Raw genomic sequence first — 19,905 nt, forward strand, 5'->3', positions numbered from 1 at the left:
ATTTTGATTTATAGGAGCTACAAAACCATATTTTATTATTAAACGAAGTTCAAAATTAGTTTTCAAAAATACCTGCATATGACGTTTCCAGTGTGTGAAGTCTCCCTCGAATTTTGGTGGAATGATGCTTGGTCTGGCCATTGGCTGCTTTACTTCGGTCGGCGGTTAGTCCTTCTGAAGCGTCCTCGCTCTGATACCACATGTAGGTCCCTTAGGAGGCCGACAAGAGGGGAGGGGTAGATTGCCTTGGAAAAAAATAAATATACCCTTTCTCGGACTATCAAATAAATAAAGAATACTTGTAATTAAAAAGACAGAGACTAATTAAAAGAAAGTAGACACAAAGGAGTTACTTGGTTTGCAATCAGAAGATTTCTAATCCAAGGAGAATGTAGCGCACTATCTGAAGATCTCCATCGAGTAGATTAGCCTCTTACAATGTTAACAGCACAAAAGAAAAGTATACCACAGAGAAATGGATTACAATTGAATTGCGCTAACATTTGAAATCAGTGCTATATTTATAGCACTATTTCGGGCGCCTGGAAGGGTTCCGGGCGCCTGGGAGGGGATAAAACTTTATCCCCGACATTTCGGTAAGTGTCCACATTATTGCTGATAGAATTTAGGTTCCAGGTGCCTGGACCAAATTAAAGGCTCCGGGAGCTCGGAATGGTTTCGGGCGCCCGGACCAAATTAAAGGCTCCGGGAGCTCGGAATGGTTCCAGGCGCCCGGACCACATAAGTCAATCAAGTTGACTTTTTACGGTCCGGTTCCTCTGCTCCGGTTTAGCTCATCTCGGTCTGGGTCTTCCACTCCGGCTCCGTTAGCTTGAGTGATCTAGGCCATCCGGAATAGGGCTCACCCGAACCCAAGTTCCGACCTTCTCCTCGAGAAGTCTTCCTCCTCGGTTTCTCATCCCTTGAACGTCGTGTACGTTCTTCTCGTCCACCGGTGTACTCTTCTGCGGCTCCTCGTCCCTCAAACGCACCGAGCCTGTGGGCTCCCTCCCCATGTCGTCCTTCTCGCTAGCCCCGTCTTCCGCTCGACTTCTTGTGCTCCTAAGCTCCTGCACACTTACACACCAAGGTTAAACCAAATAGGACCTAACTTAACTTGTTTGATCACATCAAAACACCTTGGGGTTCCAACAATCTCCTCCTTTTTGATGAGAGCAACCCAAGTTAAGGTAGGGTAAAACAAACATAATGTAAAGACAAATAATTTTGAAAATAAGTGCAAATAAGATTTTTCAATGAAAAAAGTTTGATTATACCTCCCCCTAGACTTAACATTCTTCTCCCCCTTTGATCATATAAAAATATGGGGTTCTTAACACATCTAAGATTTACTTTAAATGTAATAAATTAGAATATTTTAAGTGTAAAAAATTCTAAGTGACAAAATTTTCAAGCAGAAAAATTTCTAAGTAAGAAAATTTCTAAAAAAAAAATTAATTTACTAAGTTAAAAATTTGTGTGCAATGGAATAAATAACCTCAAAAAATATTTAATTTTCTATGTTTTTGTAAACATGAATATTTTTGAAAATTTTCTAAAACAAATTGAATAACCCTTAAAAGCATTAAGTAATTTCAATTCAATGCTTTTTCAATTAGTTAATTAAACTTTTTATTTCAATACTTGGCTTCCAAGCAGTGGCTAGGCACTAGACCCTCTTGGTTATTGGAGCAACAACCACTTTCTAGACAAAGCCTCATAAAAAAATTAAATGTTTAATTTCCTCGCTAAAAGTACTAAGTCTAATTTTACTTTTAAATTAAACAAGTTTTTGGAACCCAATAGAGGTTCATTCCAACATGGTTAATCATATATTTTCTAGGTATATAGGATCTTGATATTTTTTTGATATGACTTTTGTGAAACCTATAGTACCAGTTTAATCCTCTATAATTTCTAAAAGAAGAAATAATTGAACAATTAGAATTTTTCAAGTTTCCTATTTCTTTTTTTAATTTTTCATTTTCAAGTCTTACTTTATCAAAATCTGTTGGGTTTTTCGGGCCGCGAAAACCACTTTTCGCGTCGCGGAAACCCCGAATCGCCCAAGCCACGGATCTCGTGCAAGGTAAAACCGAACGAAAATACGAGTACGAGTTTGAAAACTTTAATCTACAGTAGATCTACATAAGGATAAACCATTTATACCTTTGATGCGATGCCCTTCGCGTTCCCGCTCGTCCAAATGATGCCGGATCTCAAGACCGTCAAGCGCCGGTACTCTAGAAGTATCCACACGGACACACTAGATGGAGATGACCAAAACCAAGGTGTGCTAGCACCTATGTGGTTCGACCAAGGGAGGAGAGGGAGAGGGAGAGCTTGAGAGGGAGAAGGAGGAAGAGGCACACACGTGAATGAAAAATGAATTTCTTCACCCAAAACAAAGTGGCCGGCCACATTTCAAAATTCACATTATTTGCATTAATTGCAATTAATATGAAATCATAAAATCACATTAATTGCATTAATTGCAATTAATATGAAACCATTAAGAGAGTGGCTTTGTCACTTCCATGAGGTGGCACCCATGATGATGTGGAACATCATTATTGGTCCACCTAATGCCAACTCACCAATGAGGTGGCAAAAGGTCAAGTCAAAATTGACCTTTGGTCTTCCTTCTCAAGTCAAGTCAAACTTGACTCAATCTCTACCATGGTGGATCTAATCCAACCATTTGATTCGAGCCAACTTAATATAATGAATCTAATTCATTAAATTAAATTGATTCAATGAGTCAAAATCTAAATTAGACTCATTTAACACATGAATCAACTTGAGTCGAACTCAAGTTAGCCCAATTAGGATTACTCTTAATCCAATTTGATTCATCAAATGAATCTAATCCTCTTGGTTCATCATATGAACCTAATCTCCACCAAATTGTCCTAAGTGTGTGACCCTATAGGTTCTTGTAACGTTGGCAATGCCCTAAACCTATTTAGGAGCATAAGTAATGAGCGGTATCTAGCAACACATCATTACTACCCAAGTTACAAGAATGTCGAGATCCGACATCACCTCGTGACTACCAATTGTGACTACTCACAAAATAATGACAAGTGTCCTTCTATTCTAGACATCTAGATTGATCAATGTGAGGCATAGACCGTGTCATCCTCTAATCAATCTAAATCTTGAACTCCAAGTAGACTCACTCGATCAAATGAGCTCAACATCTAATGTTGACTCATTTGGGCATGGTCATGCACTTAGTGGTCTCACTCTATCAAGAATACCGATGTCGCTCCCGTCATATGGGAGGGATAGATCCCATCTACATCACTCACATCCCTCTACATAATTCGTTATATACCCAGTAATCGCCTTTATAGTCCACCCAGTTACGGGTGACGTTTGACGAAACTAAAGTACATAACTCCTTATGTAGGGATCCATGGTGACTTCAGGTCTAAGGACTAATAGTCATACTAATAGCCACATGAGAAAGTATATGACACTCATATAACGATCCATGATACTTTCTCATGGCGGGTCATTCAGTATACATTCTCTAATGCATACCCATGTGTCAGCTTGATATCTCTATATCTATGACTTGTGAGATCAATTCATTGAGCTGACCTACATGCTAGTCTTATTGTATTAACATTGTCCCTGAATGCTAATACTCGACTAGGAATGATTTAGAGTAGTGTTCCCTATATCATCTCACTATCGATTCAACTAATCGATTGATATAGGTATGAACCTTCTACTCAAGGACGCTATTATACTTAGTCTATTTGGCACTAATATAAATAAGTATAATAACCAAACAAATGCCTTTTTTAATAAACAAGAATATGATATACATGAGTCCATACAAATATCAAATGATTGGCTCTAGGGCTCTAACTAACAATCTCCCACTAGCACTAGTGCCAATCAGTATAGGCTCTAAGGCCTAAAGACCTAGTGTGACCATCATGCTTCCTCTGTGCCAAAGCCTTGGTCAAGGGATCTGCGATGTTAGCCTCTGTAGGTACTCTGCAAATCTTCACATCTCCTCTCTCGATAATCTCTCGAATGAGATGGAAGCGCCGTAGTATGTGCTTGGTCCGCTGGTGTGAGCGAGGTTCCTTCGCCTGCGCTATAGCTCCATTGTTGTCACAATAGAGCTCAACTGGGTCAGCGATGCTAGGAACCACCCCAAGTTCAGTGATGAACTTGCGGATCCAAACTGCCTCCTTTGCTGCCTCTGATGCAGCAATATACTCGGCTTCTGTTGTAGAATCAGCTACTGTATCCTGCTTCGAACTCTTCCAGCTGACAGCACCACCATTAATGCAAAATACGAACCCTGACTGCGATCGGTAATCATCCTGATCGGTCTGAAAGCTGGCATCACTGTAACCCTTTACAGTTAGCTCATCATTACCTCCATATATCAAGAAATATTCTTTAGTCCTTCGTAAGTACTTAAGAATATTCTTGACCGCTATCCAGTGACTTTCACCTGGATCTGACTGGTATCTGCTCGTCATACTCAAAGCATACGAGACATCAGGTCGAGTACACAGCATGGCGTACATGATCGATCCTATGGCTGAGGCATAAGGGATCTGATCCATGCGGTCTCTCTCCTCTCTAGAAGAGGGACCTTGAGTCTTCGAAAGACTCACGCCATGTGACATAGGCAAAAATCCCTTCTTGGAGTTCTGCATGGAAAACCGAAGGAGTACCTTGTCAATATATGCACTCTGACTTAGGCCAAGCAATCTCTTAGATCTATCTCTATAGATCTGTATCCCTAGAATGTGGGATGCCTCACCTAAGTCCTTCATTGAGAAGCAACTCCCTAGCCAAGTCTTGACAGACTTAAGCATAGGGATATCCTTCCCAATGAGTAGTATGTCATCCACATATAATATAAGGAAGATAACTATGTCCCCTACAACCTTCTTGTAGACACAAGGCTCATCTTCGTTCTTGATGAAACCAAACTGTTTGATCGCATCATCAAATCGAAGATTCCAGCTCCGAGAAGCTTGCTTTAGTCCATAAATGGACCTATGCAGCTTGCATACTCTGCTAGTATGCTGTGGATCTACAAAATCCTCAGGTTGTGTCATGTACACATCCTCGAGTAGGTTTCCATTCAGAAACGCGGTTTTGACATCCATCTGCCATATCTCATAGTCATGGTAGGCTGCAATAGCAAGCATGATCCGAATGGACTTAAACATCGCCACTGGAGAAAAGGTTTCATCATAGTCAATACCATGAATCTGCTTGAAACCTTTAGCTTCCAAGCGACCCTTATAAATAAGTCCATCCATGTCAGTCTTTCTCTTAAAGACCCACTTGCACCCAATGGGTTTTACCCCTTCAGGTGGATCAACCAAAGTCCATACTTGGTTGGTGTACATGGATTCTATCTCGGATCTCATGGCTTCTAGCCATTTCTCGAAATCTGGTCTCATCACAGCTTCTTGATAGGTGGTAGGCTCATCCTCTATGAGCACAATGTCATCATGGTCAGACAAGAGAAATGAGTATCTCTCAGGCTGACGACGTACCCTATCAGACCTGCGAAGAGGTATGTCTACTTGAACTAGTTGTTGTTCCTCAACTCCTTGTGGAACAACATCATCCACAACACTTTGTTGTTCCAGTTCAATTTCCATCGAGGCTTCAGTGCTATGGTCCACATCTTGAACTTCTTCAAGATCGAACGTACTCCCACTAGTCTTTCTAGAAACAAAGTCCCTTTCTGGAAAGACCCCAGTCTTTGCCACAACTACCTTGTGCTGACTAGGAATGTAGAAGTAATATTCCTTAGTTTCCTTGGGATATCCGATGAAATAGCACTTGTCGGATTTGGGTCCTAACTTGTCTGAGACTTGACGTCGAACGTAAGCCTCACAACCCCAAATCCTCATGAAAGACACCTGGGCATCTCTCCCAGTCCATATCCTATATGGTGTCTTTATCACGGCCTTTGATGGAACTCGGTTGAGTATGAAAGCTGCCGTGTCTAGAGCATATCCCCATAGATATGTCGGAAGATCTGTGTGACTCATCATAGATCGTACCATATCTAATAGGGTACGATTCCTCTTTTCGGATACACCATTCCACTGTGGTGTTCCAGGAGGAGTGAGTTGGGATAGAATCTCACACTCAGCTAAATAGTCACGAAACTCATGGCTTAAGTATTCTCCACCTCGATCGGATCGAAGTATTTTAATACTCTTGCCAAGCTGGTTCTATACTTCATTCTTGAATTCTTTGAACTTTTCAAAGGATTCAGATTTATGTGTCATCAGGTACACATAACCGTATCTACTAAAATCATCAGTAAATGTGATGAAGTACCTATAACCGCCTCTAGCAGCAACATTGAAAGGGCCACATACATCACTATGTATGAGTCCTAACAAATCAGTTGCTCTCTCGCTATGCCCACTAAAGGGGGTCTTGGTCATCTTGCCTCGTAGGCATGACTCGCATATCTCATATGATTCTAAATCAAATGAGTCCAGCAAACCATCCTTATGGAGCTGGGATAAGCGCTTGTCATTTATATGACCTAAGCGACAGTGCCAGAGGTAAGTTTGGTTCAAGTCATTCGACTTGATCCTCTTGGTATTTATGTTATAGACAGGGCTCTCTAGGTCTAGAATGTAGAGTCCGTTTATCAGAGGTGCACTACAATAGAACATATCGTTTAAAAAGACGGAACAACATTTGTTCTTTATTATAAACGAGTATCCTCTCTTGTCCAAACAAGAAACTGATATTATGTTCTTTGTCAAGGCAGGCACATAACAACAATCGTCTAATTCTAGTACTAGCCCAGAGGGCAGAGATAGATGATAAGTTTCTACAGCAATAGCAGCAACTCGTGCTCCATTGCCTACTCGTAGGTCTATCTCACCCTTCGTCAATGCTCTGCTATTCCTCAGCGCTTGTACATTAGTACAAATGTGCGAAGCACATCCGGTATCTAATACCCACGATGAAGAAATAGAGAGGTTGACTTCTATAACATTTATACCTGAAGTAGAAATCTTATTTCTCTTCTTCTTAAGATCTTCCGGGTATTCTTTGGAGTTCCTCTTCCAGTGCCTTGCTTGTCCTTGATATAGGTGACAAAGATGTTCAACCATATCGTAAGTGCTCATAAACTCATGTTGCTTCTGAAGCTCAAAGTTCATGGTTGCGAGCATAAGACAAGACACATCTAATGCATCATCTCGATGCTTCTTGTAAGCATCTCGGTCTGCTCGCGTGGCATTGGAAGGAAGGGCCTCCGGAATGGGCTGCTCCAGAACGTACAGTTTACGTTCTTGGGTGAGAACTATTCTCAGATTCCTGTACCAGTCCAGGAAATTTGCTCCGTTGAGCTTGTCCTTCTTAAGGACAGATCGCAGAGAGAAAATGTTCGTATTTGACGTCATGGTTATCTACAACAGAAAATTTGCAGAAATAAATATCATATTCTTTAAAAATCATTTAATTAGGCCTTTAATTAAACGATGCTCCCACTGAATTCTATAATTCTTGTGGGACAAGATCCACATCATACTAACCCTTGAGTTAGCTTTGGCTAATACGCCCAAGGCTTAGTATGATCGGTAGGTAACGATTACCAATTACATCTCTATGCAACTCTTGTTTATAGAATCAATATCCGCATTTATATTAAAACTCGAGTTAGCTTTGGCTAATACGCCCGAGAGTTAATATAGATGTGATATTGACCTATCTTTCCAACTATTGGAAGAATGCCTATAGTTGACTCGATCCAATCGAGTAACTAGGAATACTCAATCTAATTGAGTTTGTATTCACCCATGCGTTGATAGACGGGACCAAGATTGTCCCTCCGTACCCTACCAAGATAATATGTATCGCTCTGCTTTGGCAGATTCAACAATACATGTGATCGAGGTAGTGATAGGTATCACGGCACGGTTAGGCATTTTAGAGTTGGTTCGATCTAGATCTAATCTAATCGAGAAGAATGCATCTTGTGCACGACTTAGATCTAATCTAATCGCAAGGGTGCATCATGTGCACGACTTAGATCTAATCTAATCGTTAAGTCACTAATTAATTAATTAATTATTAAACATGCATCAAATACATAATAATTAATTAATTAATCTATTTGTGATTTAGTCATGGCCCTACTACGATATTCTCAAGCCAATGAGAAGATCGATTGGTCAACCTAGGGTCAACAGCTTCTCCAAGCGCCTCCCTTTGACCACCTTGTGTTGCTCGTGCCCGCCTCGGAACTCCGTCTCATGTGGACCCTCCACCGCTCCAATTTGTACATTACAATTTGAAACTCGAGTTACATTCGAGTCTAAATCTAATTTACAACAAGAATAAAAGACGAGGCACGACGCGCAGGTCGCGAATAATAAAATAAATACAACACGCGAAAACACATCACGGCACGCAGGCCGTATTATGAATTACAACACAACCAATCATATTGGGCTTTGGGCCATGACTATCACAAATTAATATATATAATTCAAAATTATATATTTTTCACAATTTTCTATAATTTTAAAATTAATTTTTACAATTTTACGAGTAAAATTTCCCGGCGGTCCCGTTTAGCGGTTTCGGGCGCAATCGCGGAACGGATCCCCTTGCGGGGCCCAGGGGCATTGCCCCTACCCACGATCTAACCATCGCGAGGGTTCCTTTGCGATCCAACAGCGCCTAAACCCGCTATCCCAAAACGATTTGGGTCGAGACATTGCCGTTTCGGAAAAATCTTCCCGGCGGGTTCATTTTTAGCGATTTCGGGTGCGATCGCGGAGCAAATCCCCTTGCGGGGTTAAGGGAAGTTCCCCTACCCACGATCTAACCATCGTGAGTTGCTCCTTTGCGATCTAATGGCACCCAAGCTCGCTGTCCCAAAAGGATTTGGGGCAAAACGAAGCCGGTTTTGAAAGATCTTTCCGGTAGCCGAAGCCTACAAGTGCCGAGACACTTGTGCTTCGCTTCTACGGAAAAAATACCCATAAAATCATAAAAAACTAATTTTTACAGAAAATCACAGAAGGTTTTATTTTTCATAAAAATAAAAACAAACTCGTACAAGCCTTGCACGTGGCTCTGATACCACTGTTGGGTTTTTCGGGCCGCGAAAACCGCTTTTCGCGTCGCGGAAACCCCGAATCGCCCAAGCCACGGATCTCGTGCAAGGTAAAACCGAACGAAAATACGAGTACGAGTTTGAAAACTTTAATCTACAGTAGATCTACATAAGGATAAACCATTTATACCTTTGATGCGATGCCCTTCGCGTTCCCGCTCGTCCAAATGATGCCGGATCTCAAGACCGTCAAGCGCCGGTCCTCTAGAAGTATCCACACGGACACACTAGATGGAGATGACCAAAACCAAGGTGTGCTAGCACCTATGTGGTTCGGCCAAGGGAGGAGAGGGAGAGGGAGAGCTTGAGAGGGAGAAGGAGGAAGAGGCACACACGTGAATGAAAAATGAATTTCTTCACCCAAAACAAAGTGGCCGGCCACATTTCAAAATTCACATTAATTGCATTAATTACAATTAATATGAAACCATAAAATCACATTAATTGCATTAATTGCAATTAATATGAAACCATTAAGAGAGTGGCTTTGTCACTTCCATGAGGTGGCACCCATGATGATGTGGAACATCATTATTGGTCCACCTAATGCCAACTCACCAATGAGGTGGCAAAAGGTCAAGTCAAAATTGACCTTTGGTCTTCCTTCTCAAGTCAAGTCAAACTTGACTCAATCTCTACCATGGTGGATCTAATCCAACCATTTGATTCGAGCCAACTTAATATAATGAATCTAATTCATTAAATTAAATTGATTCAATGAGTCAAAATCTAAATTAGACTCATTTAACACATGAATCAACTTGAGTCGAACTCAAGTTAGCTCAATTAGGATTACTCTTAATCCAATTTGATTCATCAAATGAATCTAATCCTCTTGGTTCATCATATGAACCTAATCTCCACCTAATTGTCTTAAGTGTGTGACCCTATAGGTTCTTGTAACGTTGGCAATGCCCTAAACCCATTTAGGAGCATAAGTAATGAGCGGTATCTAGCAACACATCATTACTACCCAAGTTACAAGAATGTCGAGATCCGACATCACCTCGTGACTACCAATTGTGACTACTCACAAAATAATGACAAGTGTCCTTCTATCCTAGACATCTAGATTGATCAATGTGAGGCATAGACCATGTCATCCTCTAATCAATCTAAATCTTGAACTCCAAGTAGACTCACTCGATCAAATAAGCTCAACATCTAATGTTGACTCATTTGGGCATGGCCATGCACTTAGTGGTCTCACTCTATCAAGAATACCGATGTCGCTCCCGTCATATGGGAGGGATAGATCCCATCTACATCACTCACATCCCTCTACATAATTCGTTATATACCTAGTAATCGCCTTTATAGTCCACCCAGTTACGGGTGACGTTTGACGAAACTAAAGTACATAACTCCTTATGTAGGGATCCATGGTGACTTCAGGTCTAAGGACTAATAGTCATACTAATAGCCACATGAGAAAGTATATGACACTCATATAACGATCCATGATACTTTCTCATGGCGGGTCATTCAGTATACATTCTCTAATGCATACCCATGTGTCAGCTTGATATCTCTATATCCATGACTTGTGAGATCAAGTCATCGAGCTGACCTACATGCTAGTCTTATTGTATTAACATTGTCCCTGAATGCTAATACTCGACTAGGAATGATTTAGAGTAGTGTTCCCTATATCATCTCACTATCGATTCAACTAATCGATTGATATAGGTATGAACCTTCTACTCAAGGACGCTATTATACTTAGTCTATTTGGCACTAATATAAATAAGTATAGTAACCAAACAAATGCCTTTATTAATAAACAAGAATATGATATACATGAGTCCATACAATCATCAAATGATTGGCTCTAGGGCTCTAACTAACAAAATCTTCTAACAAACATGATTTTCGTTAAATTATTTTTATTTATAAGTTTTCATTTTTAATTTATTATTTTTACTTTTAATTTGTACGTGGATTTTGCCATAGACTTATTACCATAATAAAGTTGATCAGGAGGTAAGAGGCATACCTCACTTAGCATATCAGACTTGAAGCGTGACTCTCCCCCTGCTTCGCTGCTTTCATCTGAAGTCGCTCCCCCTTCATCGATGCTGGCTTCTGATGTACTTTGCCCTTCATAGCTCACAATCAGTGCCAGTATGACATATTCTTGTATTTCAGACTCAGATGATGAACTGTCGTCCCAAGTTAATTTTAGGTTCTTGTGCTTCTTGGGTAACTTGACGTTATCCTTCTTGAGTTCTGGGAAATCTTTTTTTAAGTGTCCTTCCTTTTGACACTGGTAGCAACAAAACCTTCTTCTATTTCTTGGGTTTTCCTTATTCTACATTTCTTTCAATTTATTAGATCTAAAGAACTTTTTGAAATTTCTTACCTTATAAGCTTCTTGATCTTCTTCTGAATCTAACTCGGGTTCATCCTTCTTCGTTACATTTAGTGCCATAATATGGCTTGAGTCTTTTGATGTCCCTGCACATCTGGTTTCATGTAATTCAAGAGTAGAAAATAATTCCTCTAAGATACTTACCTCCAGGTCCTTTGAGATATAGTAGGCATCGATGATTGAGGTCTATTCTGGAGTTATGGGAAAAGCGTTGAGTGAGTAGCGTATCATGTCTCGGTTGGTTACCGTTTCATCGAGGTTCTCGAGTCTGGTAATTAGTGTTGGTTGGTCCTAGGAAGATCGTACCGGTTCCACTGTACAAAAAATTTTGTACAAGTGTCGAACCTTTCCTAAACAACCTATTGTGTTCTTTAGAAGTTAAATTTGGAATCACAAGCGAAACTTAACATGATTGATTCCAAATTTAACTTATCTATTCTTAATGGTTTAGATTTGGATCGTAAGTGAAACTTAACACTATTGATCCAAATCAACCTATGTTATAAAGTTAATTAAATATTTATTTCTAAAATCGGCTCCCAGGTCAAACATGGCGAGGCATTAGGCCTTCTTGGGTATGAGATCATCCACCACTGCCTCGACAAAGCCTTTAATAGAAATTCAATATTTAATTTCCTAAAATAACATTATGTTTAACCAAAAATAACAATCGAATCACAAATTCAAAAAACAAAAAAAAAACATAACTCGAATTACAAATTCGAAAAACTAGAATCTTATGCCTCTTGTGTTTGGAATTCATACAAATAAAAATAACTAGCATAATGCGGAAAATAATTACTAGTTATACTTTTTGTTTGTATGCTAATAACCTCAAGATCTTCTGCCGTATTCCTCACCTCGCCTTGGACGTCGTGTGGGCGATGATCCTCCAAGATGAACACCACCCAAAAGCCTTCTTTCTCCTTCTCTAAAATCCGGCCACCACCATAAGAGAACAAAAGAGAGCAAGGGGAAAAGAAGAGGGAGAGGGACGACCACAAGAGGGAGCACCAACTTGAGAATAAGAATTGATAATGCATGAGGCCTCATCTCTCCTTCTTTTATATTACTTGCCCAAGGCAAATAAGGAAACACTTTTTACAAAAATTAAAATCTTCCACTTGTTTTTCCTTTTCCCCTTTTATTTTTCCTTTTCTTTCCTCTTGATTAATTCAATCATCAATCATTGATTCAAATGATTGAATCATGGATGATTGGATGCTTTTAATGGCTAGCCCCTTGCTTGGACACCAAGCAAGGGTGGTCGACCACATCATCATTAAGAGAAATAATTTTTTATAAAATTTTATAAAAGAAGAAATCCTCTTATAAAATTTTACAAGCTCTTCTAAAAAAAGGAAAGCTTGTAAAAAGAGAGCTTTACAAAGGTCGTCGGTTAAAATTTTAAATTTTACTCAGGATTTTAAATTTAAAATTTTAAATTTTACTCAGGAAAGCTTGTAAAAAGAGAGCTTTATAAAAATCCTGAGGAAATTTTAAATTTTACAAGCTCTTCTTAGAAGAGAAATCCTCTAATTGTTAAGCCTGGAGGTTTAGAGTTTGAATCCTGAGGGAGGCAAAAATCCACTGCCAGGGGTGGAAAGTCCTAGTGAGTAACGGCACGGCCAAGGGTCGTCAGTCGACGACATTAGAGGTCGCCAAATGGGCCGACGATATAAGGGTCGCCAGTGGGCCGCCGCAAGGGCCGCCCAAGAGGCCAAAGGGCCGGGTCGTTACAATAAAAAGGCGCCTTTGACCACTGGCAGCCCTTATGTCGTCGGCCCATTTGGCCACCTCTAATGTCGTCGACCGACGACCCTTGGCCGTGCTGTTACTCACTAGGACTTTCCACCCCTGGCAGTAGATTTTTGCCTCCCCCAGAATTCGAACTCTAAACCTCCAGGCTTAAGTACTAGAGTTTATGAATCTAGGTTTTGTGAACAAATTAATAGCGAATTGGTCTTAAGCCATAACAGAAATACTAAGTTATAAAGAGGGATAAGTTGATGTTGTGTTTTCCCGTGACCTAACTTCTTCTCCTCTCCTCTTCTTCGTGCAACGGCGTTTTTGTTGGGCAAAAATCAAAGAGAAGTTAGGGCTTCTCTCCGGTGACCGGTGAAGGGTGATCTCCGAGGGGTTTCTCCACCACTGCAATCGCCTTGTCGAGGAGAACAAGTGGGTGTGAAGAAGTTGCCGAGAGCTTAAGTTTTCCCGAAGCCCAAGTTGCCTTTCGTTCGGTTGTAGTCCAAGAACACGAAGGTAAGTTGCTACTCACCTGCGGTAAGGGTAGTTTCGAGTTTGATTTGGTGTCTCCTTTGTTTGTTTTTTGAGTATGCCGTGAAGATAGATGAATTTAAAGGTTTTTGCCGTGAGGTTGAAAGGAAGAACATGGAAAAAGATTAAGTGTGTGGAGCATTTCATTCCTTTTTAGTTTCCTGTCATACCACTGTTCCAGGAGGAATTGCTTCTTTGGCTTTCAGATTTTGGTTGTAGAGATTTTTGGTTGCTTTACAAAAGTTTAAGCTGTGAATTTGTTTACATATGTTTTGTTTTAATTTTACAGCAAGCTTAACTTGTTCTTATGCAAAGAAAAGGGGCACGAGTAGATCCCTTGGGGTTGCTGTGCAATTCGGCTATCTTGCTGAACATGAGGAAGCATAGATTTGTTGATTAGCATGTCGTTTCCTTCATGTTGTTACCTTAATGCTTTCTCCCTTACGGTTGATTTGGAGCTGCTGTATAGTTTACTTGTGCTATGATGTGGGCACGAACAGCCTTACTGTTAGTTTCGGTTGTGATGGTTCATAAGCTGTGTTCTGAGGACGTGTTTTTAAAGATATTCAAAGTTGTTTAAATAACAGAGATTTAGAACTGAATAAGTTTGTTCAATTGGTCAAAAAGGTTGTAAGTATAACAAGTTTTTAAGCATATAGTAATTTCTATAATAACCTTGAAACTATGAATTGAGACAGATATCATATTGATTTATTTATGGGAAGAGAATGCATAAATTTAAGGGAATATTAGATTCAGAAAAGATGATGATAAAATGTTGATGACGTAAATTAAGGATGGAAACTTTACTTTCAGATTATTTAATTAACACTTTCAAAAATATAACATTGAGGAAAGAGTTATTCATAACATTTAGGTTACAGAAGCTTTTAGGAGTGTAAGTATTGAAGTTATCGCTATTACTTTTTGAACGGTTTAAAATATATGTACGATTTGGATAACTAAGGTATTCAAGAGAAGTTAACAATTTTCTTCTAACAATTGGAATAAGAGATTTTAGTATTTATTCATACTAATAAATTGGAATAAATATTCTTCTAATTATAAATGGATCAAGTTGATGATGAAACAGAAAGTTTAGAAAGCAGTTGTTGATACTAGATGAGTGGGGAAACTGAAATAATTGAAATCAATTTGGAAGTTTTAATGTAGTTTAGATCTCCTTGTAGTGCAGAATTTTAGTGCAGTTTAGATCTCCTTGTAGTACAGAATTTTAGTGCAGTATAGATCTCCTTGTAGTGCAGAATTTTAGTGCAGTTTCTTTAAGTAACTCGTGCTTTAGCATTAGTGCAGAATTTTAGTGCTTAAGCTTTAGTGCAGATTTTGTTAAGCATTAGTGCAGATTTCTGTTAAGCATTAGTGCAGATTTTTGTTAAGCATTAGTGAAGATTTTTAATATGCATTACAGATTTTTAATATGCATTGCAATGCAGATTTTTCATTAAGCATTTCAGTTCCAGATTTTGAGTTCTCTATCAGTATTTTGAGTTTTATAAGAAAGATAAAGGAAAGAAAGAAAAAGGCCAAGGCCTTAAGTAGATTCCAAAGTCAAGACTTTATGGATTTTGGCACACAAGGTGCTTGTTAAAATACCAAGGCATTTAAAGATGAAGTAATTAAGATATTTTACTTTGAAAGGCTAGTACCCGACTTCCGAGGTTGTCGTTTAACAAATCCAGGTGACTAATTCCGAGGTCTTTACCCTCGTAGGACTGGTGGCTCGCTACCTCAGTTTCTATTAGGGAGCGCGCTTTGGTACTAAGCCTGGGCCCAAGAAGAGATTGATTATTATTTTGAAGTATTAAAGTATAAGTTTTTAAACAAGTAAAATAAGCTTCACATAAGTTTAAAATTCAGCAAGTTTAGTTTTCTTGTATGATAACATGTTGTTTAGATTTGCTTACATGTTTAGTATTTCAGTATGCTATGTTTCTTTTGCTGTTAGATGAGCATGAGTAGTATCTTCTTTTGAGCATTCAGTTTCTAGATTTCTTCCATCAAATGCATATTCGAGTTTTGTGAGTTAGATAGCGCTTACTAAGTAAATTTTGCTTATAGTTGCATTGTCCTCTTACTGCAGATAAAGGAAAGGATGTGTGATGCCTTGACTGTTAGATGTGCTTTTCCTCTTACTGCAGATAAAGCAAAGGAAGGCGACAAGGAGGTGCGGATGGATGTGTGATGCCTTGACTATAGAAGCCTTGGGATTTAGCATAACAATTTATTAAGATTTTTTTGCACATTAGACCTATTATCTGAGTTGTATAATGGTTGCATGCATGATCAGATTAATAATATATTTCAGCATGATTAGATTGATGTATAATTTTAGTTGTGTTCACATGCTGGAGTAGAATGTAGAGATAAGTTGTTTATATTTTCCGCTGCTATCAGTTGCATGTTTAGAGAGTTTATGTATTGACAATTACATGTGTGCAATGTTAGTTAAGAAAAATTAGTAGTCCTGTAACGCTCCACCCTCACAGACCAGTAGTGAGGAGGGTGGGGTGTTACAAGGGCCGTGTCGTTACACAAACAGCCTTCTTTAGCCTTGCTGTACAGTGATGGGTTTGTGTTGTACAGAATTTATGATTGCTGAGGATTTAGTCTTCCTTTTGGCTTTCGGATTATGTTGTAAAGAATTGTGGTTGCTAGGGATTTAGTTTTTCCTTTTTGGCTTTCAAAATATGCTGTACAGAATTGGTTTGTTAGAGGTTTAGGAGTAGCTAGCTTTCTCCTTTGCATTTCTATTGTAGCATGCCTAAAGATTTCTGTTGCTCTATAAAAGTGTAAGCCTTGAACAAGTTTATATAGATTTTAAGCTTCAGAAGGTTTCAGTGTTGTTTGTACTATGCATTTGACATGAACGACCTTAGTTTGGGAGTAATCAGTAGACCTTTTTGGTTACTAGGTTTTTCCCTTGCAGTTTTAGATCTTCTATCCGAGCACTGCAGTCTTTGGTTTTATTCAAGCATTTTAGTTTTTTATTAATTTGTTAAGCGCTGCATGTTTTAGATTTTATTCGTGTATTGCAGTTTTAGATTTGTTTCAGCATTGCAGATTCAGTTTTGTACGAGGCATTCTTTTATTAGTAGTATTAACAAGAACAAGTATTTTACTTGAAGAGGCTAGTACCCGACTTCCGAGGTTGTCGTTAAACAAATCCAGGTGACCGGTTTCGAGGTCTCGGCCCTGGTAAGACCAAGGTCTTTACCCTTGTAGGACTGGTGGCTCGCTATCTCAGTTTCTATTAGGGAGCGCGCAAATGGTACTAAGCCTGGGCCCAAGAGAGAGTTTATTATTATTTTGAAGTATAAAAGTATAAATTTTAAACAAGTGAAATAAGCTTCACATAAGTTTAAAATTCAGCAAGTTTAGTTTCTTTTAGGCTAGCATGTTATTTAGAATTTTCTTGCTATTATTTGTTATTAGATGAGCAGCTTTACATGTTTAGCATTTCAGTATATTCACATGCATATTCGAGTTTTGTGAGTTAGATAGCGCTTATTAAGCAATTTTGCTTATAGTTGCATTTCCTCTTACTGCAGATAAAGGAAAGGAAAAGATATAGCGAAGGAAGGCGACAAGGAGGTGCAGATGGATGTGTGATGTTTGGATTATGGAAGCCTTGGGACTTAGCTTAAAAATTTATTAAGAATTTGTATTCAGAATGTTGAAACTATTCCTTCATGTTGTTAGATTTGCTCATTGGATATTTTATGTTTAGAGCTCTTCCTTTTAATTGCTAGTCACATTAGTTCCATAAATTGAGTTATTTATGTTTTCCGCTGTTACATATTGTTTGCTTTGAGTTTTGGGAGTTTTAAGTATAGATATTTTCATGTGAACAACTTTAGTTAAGTATAGTTAGTAGTCCAGTAGCGCTCCACCCTCACAGACTAGTAGTGAGGAGGATGGGGTGTTACAAGTTAGTATCAGAGCAGTTCCCATTCTCCAGCATCACACACACATCAGCATCAGCCTTGCCGTCTTCAAGTAAGAATGTATTTATAGTTTCTATAAATGTTTTCCTTTATTATTTATGTGCGGTATAGAGAAATGTTTAGAAGTACTGCTCACCTGTAGTAAGAGATGTTTTCCTTTTGATTTCTCGTCGTAGAAATATTGTATGTGCAGATTTCTTTTGTGTTCTATGCATGATTGTATGTTACCTAGTTAGTTTCACTTATAGATGCATATAGAAAAATACCCTATCAATATTTTGAGTTTAAGAAAAGTATAAGAAAGATAAAGAAAAGAAAGAAAAAAGGTCAAGGCCTTAAGTAGATCCCAAAGTTAAGACTTTAGGGATTTTGGCACACAAGGTGTTTGTTAAAATGCCAAGGCATTTAAAGAAGAAGTAATTAAGATATTTTACTCTGAAAGGCCAAAAATAGCACTTAATGTGAGTAGTGGAACTCACCGGCCACAGACTGGTGAAGAGCTGGTCAGCAGGGCATTAGTCGCTGAGCACTATCTGAACAGCATCAAGGCACAACAAACGCAACTCAAGCCAGTCAAGATAGAGGACAAGACAGCAGGGAGTCAGAAGCCCCAAGCAAGTAAGCAGAACTGGAAGGGCAAAGATAACAAAAAGGAAACGATGGAATACAGGAGGCAGCCAAAAGGGAGGTCTAGTAGACAAGCAGGCCAAGTTCCCTCCCTGCCCTAAATGTGGGAGACTACATCCAGGAGCCTGTCTCGTGGGTATGACTGGATGTTATTCGTGTGGTCAAGAAGGACACCTGGCTAAGGCGTGTCCTAACAAGCTCAAAGCACCTCAGCAACAGGCGGCACAATACGGGAACAAGCCTCACTTACATTACATGCCTGCAACTCTGGATGGACCTCAGCTCAGTCAAGGAAGGTTAAAAGTCCCACCAGTTCCAACCAGTGCCAGAGTATTCTCCCTCACTAAAGAGGAAGTTGCTAGTGCCTCCACGGTCATAACAGAGAGCATGAACTCCAAGTTCTTGACAACCCTACCTTCTGGGGAAGTCATGGAGTCCAACCAGTGGCTTCGGGCTGTACCAGTCAAAATTTCAGATCGAAAGCTATATGTTAATTTAGTAGTCCTTACGATGCAGGATTTCGACGTTATTCTGGGTATGGATTTCCTCAGCAAGTACAGTGCTTCGGTGGACTGCCGTAGAAGGGAAGTGATTTTCAGCCCAGAAGGTGAACCATCCTTTGAGTTCACGGGAGTGCCGAAGAGGAAGACCCAGAAATTCCTCTCTTCCCTCACAGCTCACCAGATGTTAGCTAAAGGGTGTACTAGTTTTCTTGCGTACATTGTGAATGCAGAAGAACAAGAAAGACCTAAGCAGGAAGATGTTCGAGTAGTCTGTGAGTATCCAGAGGTATTCCCAGAAGAGCTACCTGGACTACCTCCTAACAGAGAAGTGGAGTTTGAAATTGAATTAGTTCCTGGTACTGGTCTAATTTCAAAAGCTCCGTACCGAATGTCTCCAGCAGAACTGAAAGAGCTACAAGAACAACTCCAGGAGCTGCTTGACAAGGGTTTCATTCGCCCTAGTCATTCACCATGGGGAGCTCTGGTGTTGTTCGTTAAGAAGAAAGACGAATCTATGCCGATGTGCATCGATTATAGAGCGCTGAACAAAGTGACAATTAAGAACAAGTACCCTCTTCCCAGAATAGATGATCTATTTGATCAGTTAAATGGGGCAACAGTGTTCTCTAAGATAGATCTGTGCTCTGTGTACCATCAGTTGAAAGTGAAAGAAAGTGATATACCCAGAACATCTTTCAGGACCATATACGGACACTACGAGTTTATAGTCATGCCTTTTAGAGTGACTAATGCACCTGCGGTCTTCATGGAGTTAATGAACAGAGTGTTCAGAGAATACCTTGATAAGTTTGTCATCGTGTTCATCGACGACATTCTGATCTATTCAAGAACCCTAGAGGAGCATGACACGCACTTGAGAATAGTACTGCAGCTCCTTCAGCAAAAGCAGCTTTATGCTAAATTCTCGAAGTGCGAGTTCTGGTTAGAGCAGGTGGCGTTTCTAGGTCACATCATTTCTAAAGAAGGTATCAAAGTGGATCCTACCAAAAT

This window comes from Zingiber officinale, chromosome 6B, assembly GCF_018446385.1.
Source record: "Zingiber officinale cultivar Zhangliang chromosome 6B, Zo_v1.1, whole genome shotgun sequence".
In the NCBI taxonomy this organism is placed as follows: domain Eukaryota; kingdom Viridiplantae; phylum Streptophyta; class Magnoliopsida; order Zingiberales; family Zingiberaceae; genus Zingiber; species Zingiber officinale.